At 28.0% G+C, this 5,820-nt stretch overlaps 1 pseudogene; it reads right to left on the bottom strand.

The window, feature by feature from the left end:
* Window positions 1-201: 201 nt before the first annotated feature.
* Window positions 202-1,742, bottom strand: LOC140672935 (uncharacterized; annotated as a pseudogene).
* Between the last annotated feature and the right edge of the window lie 4,078 nt (window positions 1,743-5,820).

The raw sequence follows: 5,820 nt of genomic DNA, 5'->3' as shown, positions 1-5,820 counted from the left end.
ACGCTTTGCAAAAAACTTAGAGAATCACGAAAGTGTTAAAAAAGAATCTAATTAATTAATTAATTATTTTAAACAAACAAATTAATTAATTTTAATTAATTAATTTACTTAATTATTAAAATTAATTAATTTTTCCTTAAAATAAAATTAATGTTTATCGTATTCTTAAAATTTCATTTCACATTCTTGATATGACCATTATTATAAATCATAATAAATGGATGACATCGCCTTTTTAGTATTTTTAAACTTTGCTTTGACAAGCCATGCTTTTATAACTGCTTTAATGTCACACAGCGTGATTGAGCTATGTGTTTTTTGCACTGCCGCTGGAATAGAATATTTAAATAATTAAATAACTAAAATTATATTAATTATTTATACTTAGCATATTGATCCACATTAATTAAGTCTTTTTGAGTGCATAGATGTTACTTCAATAACCATTGCAATTAGTATATAGACTTTCTAGAATCTGTATTTGATATCCAATTGATATGTCAGAATAATTTTTTATACATTACAAGGATTTAATTATTGTAGATCATTAGTATAATATACATGCACGTGTGCGTGTGTGCATGTACATATATGTGTGTAATACTTACTTATTATAACAGTTGCAATATGTAGAAGAGAGAACTTTTTTTTCCTTTGAATCCAATCCAGCTATATTCTTCTGCTACTTCATTGGAAAATAATTTAGACATTATTCTTTTTACAGTATACTTGTACGTAAGTCCACCAATTTTTGTTAACTCTTGTACCTAAATGTAAAATTATTATATACTATTAATAATTTGTAATTGACGCAGAACTTGTCTTTTAAATTCAGCATCTAGAATAGAATATTTAAAATTTTTATACACAGACTCGTTAATTTTTACAATATTTAGTATTATATTCAGTATTAATAATTAAAAATTAAAAATCATTTACCTGTCTTATCATTTTGATTGCTATAAATTTGAACTGTTTTTATTGTATCTTCAAGTAATATGTTTTTAACATTATTAGATTTGGTTGGTTTATCGATTGTAGTTTCTATCTTTTTGATAATAGTTGTTGAATTTTTATTTTTAGACGTTGATGGTTCTGTGTTTTTACACACGTTAGTTTTTGTTTCTAAAATATAAAATTACAGTGGTATTAAAAAATTGTTAAATTAAAAAATTATTTTTGATGTTTGTTTCTACCAAAATTAATTAAATAAAAAATACTATATACTCACGCAAAGCAGGAAATTGTACAGAGGCTGCTATTTCATCACTATCAGATGAACTTTCAGACAATGCACTTTGTGTTTCATTTGTATTATAAATATTTTTTTTTTTCTTTGGGATTCTTTTGCCATCAAGATCGGATGCAAGATCTGATGTATCCTCTGCTACAGAGGCCTTTGCTTTTGCTTTCAACAAACTGTCTGTAATAAATAATATACATAGTACATATATACGTATAGCCAAATGTAAAATAAATATGATAAACAAGGTTTATTTCTTTCATGGAATGCATTATAATTACCATAAGTACGTCCATTTCCCAATTGTCGAATTTTAAATAATTGCCAAGTTGCAAATACTGGCTCCTCACAAATAGTAATAGCATGGTTTAATCTTTTGCCAGTATATGGCGGCCAATAACATACATTATTATCTTGCAACCATACTATTGGTATAGCTTCAACCATATCTTCATCCACGAAATGTACTACAGTCCACTCCATTATAACTTAATTCTATATGTTCTTATCTTAATCTATATGAGTATTAACGTAAAATATGTATAATATTTAAATTTTAGTTAGCATAAGTAAATTATAACATACACAATAAGAGCTAGTTTCACTATCTCTGATTAATTGGCCGATTAAATTTAAGAATTACAAACTGTAAAGCACAGAAATCTTATTGTAAATGTAAACTTTACCTTACTATATATACCTATATTACCCTACTATAGTGAAACTGGCCCTACTACACACAGATTCAGCAGGTCCAAAAAGCCATATATTCAAAATAATCTTTACTACACCTAAACATATTAAATGCATGTAGTCAAGAGGAAAGTTGTTAACCATATCAATGTTAGGTATATTTTATAAAATTGATTTTCCTAAATGATGTTCATGTTGAATTTTATCACAAAAATTTTCATTTGTTCTTTTCTTACAATTAATCTTAGGAAAAACAACTCTTTCTTTTACATATTTTCCTTTCTGCATGCATTTGTTACATGAGAAGAATCCAATATGACCTTTGCAATAAATAATAAAGGATTTAGCTGGAACATCACAAATAAATGCTTTGATTAAAAATGGTATATTATGATTGTTATATATAAAACCTTGTGATAATTCTATAACTTTTATAACAAAGTCTGATAAAAAATCATTAGCATTTTTAGGTTTCTCATAACCATGATATATGCCAATATCAGAAACATTTTGTGGATATTCAGCTAATGAGCATAAAATAGCATATAATTGACTACTTGAACTTTTACTAACAGGCAAACCGTCAATGTTAATTAGTAAATTAATTCTTTCTGGTTTGTTATCTAAGAAATTAATAAGTTTTTCAACTGCATTTTTAATCCTAACTAGACATTACAGGCGCGCGCTACGCGCGCGCTATTCCTTATACAGGGTGTCCTCAATTTAAATGGCAAAACTTCAGGAGCGTGTAGGGGGCCGAAAAACTAAGACAAAAAGTCCTTTAGAGATTGGTTTGTTTTTGCTCCATTTTGGAGAAAATCACAAAAATTCAATCCCTTTATTATCCCTTTATATATTGTCAATTGAGTTGATTGGCACCGAATAAACAACTCAATTGACAATAAAGGGATTGAATTTTTAGTCAGTTGTACCAAAACAATGTCTAGCAATTAATGTAGTCAGTGCTAGATGTAATGTTTGCATTGCTGTAAAAGGGCAGCATTTTAAACAATATCTGCATTAAATAAATGATAACATGAACAAAATGTAAATAAAAAAGTAAAAAACGAAAACTTAAAATCTACAAAGGACATTTTGTCTTAGTTTCTCGGTCCCTTACACGCTCCTAAAGTTTTGCCATTTAAATTAGGAACACCCTGTATGGTCACACACGCTGTAAAATTGAATTTATATATACCCCCCCCCCCCTCTCTCTCTCTCTCTCTCTCTCTCTCTCTCTCTCTCTCTCTCTCTCTCTCTCTCTCTCTCTCTCTCTCTCTCTCTCTCTCTCTCCCTCCCTCCCTCCCTCCCTCCCTCCCTCTCTCTCCCTCTCCCTCCCCCCCTTCCCTCCCTCCCTCCCTCCCTCCCTTTGATTATCTTACTCTAATACTTTTATGCACAGAATAACGAGACGAATCAATTGGTATAATTAAAACACATAATTATGTTAAAGTAAAAATCTGAATTTGCAACTAACAGTTACATTTTTACTTTAACATAATTATGTGTTTTCTTTACACCAATTAATTCGTCTCGTTATTCTGTGCATAAAAGTATTAGAGTAAGATAATAAAAAAATGAATATTTTATGAGATATCTTGTATTTTATGAGATATCTTGTATTTTATGTCAAAATACTGCAACTTTGAAGCCTTATAACTCAAAAAATACTTAATGAAAAATACTTTGTCATAAGTGTTTTGGAAAGCTCTTGAGATAAGCTACAAGAATATGTAAAAATATATAGGATGTTCCATTTAAAAAACTTGAAGTGACCTTCACGTGACCTTTAAATGACTTTTCAAGGTCAAACCAATGGTACCATCTTATGGCCCCCTCGAAACCATACAACTTTTGTCTGAAACATTTTTCTCTCCCGGGCTTGGTTTTCGAGATATTCGACTGGATGGATTAAAATGGTCCACCCTGTATATATATATATATATATACACATACATATGTGTGTGTATGTGTATATATATACATATGTATGTATGTACATACACACACACACGCATATATATATAATACAGATGTAGATAGCTTTTTGATTATTAAAAAAATATATATATTAGTTTTTATAAAGTACAAATATGTATATATTAAGTACATACCTTTTCTATTCACTTTTTCTTTATTTATTTTTTTCTTTCTTTTTTTTGTGCTTACTTTTTTCCTTACTTTTCCTTTTTTCTTATTTATATTTATCTTAATTTTCTCTTTCTTCTTTTTTATCTTTGTTTCACAGTTTTTCTTTGTTTTTCAATTTATTCTTTAAATAAAATTTAGCAAATTAATATATATTTTTAATAAAGAAAAGAGAAAGAATATATATATATATACATATATACATATATATAAAAGCTATATATGTTTAATTATACACACACGTACGTAAACTCACATATACGCGCATAAATTATATAATTGTTAACAATAAAATAACCTATATAATTTGCAACAATTTCCATATATAATACTATATTTAAAATTTGATATAAATAATTTTTTCACTTTATAATAAGAATTTCTTTTATTTATATTATTTATATTACTTTTTTAAATATAATCACCAAGTTAAATATATATATATATGTATATTATATACGTATGTATATATATGTATGTATATGTATTTGTATAAAATTATTTTTAATGTCATATTGTTTGATTCTCGCATTTTCAAATACTGATATTCTAGACATAAGAAACAACATCAGGGGTAATTTAAACTAATATACATATGTACATACATTTATGTTATATATATATATAATAATAATAATAAAACAATAATTAACGAACAATAATTGTAATAAAATGAGCTTTTTTTACTGTATAAAAAATTTATTTACGGTTACATCAACAATTTGACAATTGGTGAGCTGTCAAACGAGTACCGTTTCGCTCATACCGCACACTACGCACCAGCTCGCGTTTCACGAGATTATGATCTCGCAAATCGAGACGACCAATCACGATCGGAATAAAGCGGCAACAATGCAAACGCGATTAGTGGCCAACTTTAGTATATCATGCAAAATTTATAATAGGGATATGTGAATAAATTCCTGTTGCTACAGATTTGGAAAATATGTGTCGAGGAGTACATACACAGTAATGTCCTAGGATCTTGAGGTAAATTAATATTTAGTATTGATTGTAATAATTTTAATAGGCTTTTTAAAGCGTTATGTGGAATTTTATGAGATACTGCCCATAATCTCAGTCTGTTACTAAAATTATCTTGAGCATTATCTTCTACAATAGTGTGTTCCAAATTTGGATTATTACAATTAATAACATCATTAAAATTATCACAAGATTGGCTACTCGAATCATACAAATTAAAATCATCAAAACAGTCCACATTCGTAGAAGAATGTAATCCATCATTATCATCAATATATTCTAGAACTTCTACATTTTTTGCCATTGCATTAAGTACATTTTTATTATTGCTATTCGATGTTAATAATAAATCGTTATTATCAAAGGAACAATCTTGTGATAACTCTAAGCATGCAGCTGTTCCTCTTTTTATTTTTCTATACAAAGTAGCCTTAGACGTACGTTTCATTTTTAATTTCACAAGTAAACTATTTTACTTATTCTTAATTAATTCATAATTACCATAAAAGCGGCTCACGTTCCTCTTTTCCTATGACTGCGACAAGTTTTCTTTTATTTGTGCTACAATTAATAAAAAGAAATATTGGGGGTGTCTCGTTTGACCACGTAAATATTGATCACAGCCACTCATATCAACTGGTGCCTAGGAATATTTCGTACTTTAACCAATGGGAGGACTCCGTGATCAATATTAACGTGGTCAAACGGGTGCTACTCGAAATATTTTGTGTGACTTTATCAAATGTTCGAAA

This window comes from Anoplolepis gracilipes, chromosome 14 (genome assembly GCF_047496725.1).
Source record: "Anoplolepis gracilipes chromosome 14, ASM4749672v1, whole genome shotgun sequence".
NCBI lineage: Eukaryota > Metazoa > Arthropoda > Insecta > Hymenoptera > Formicidae > Anoplolepis > Anoplolepis gracilipes.
This window is presented reverse-complemented; position numbering and strand designations above follow the sequence as displayed.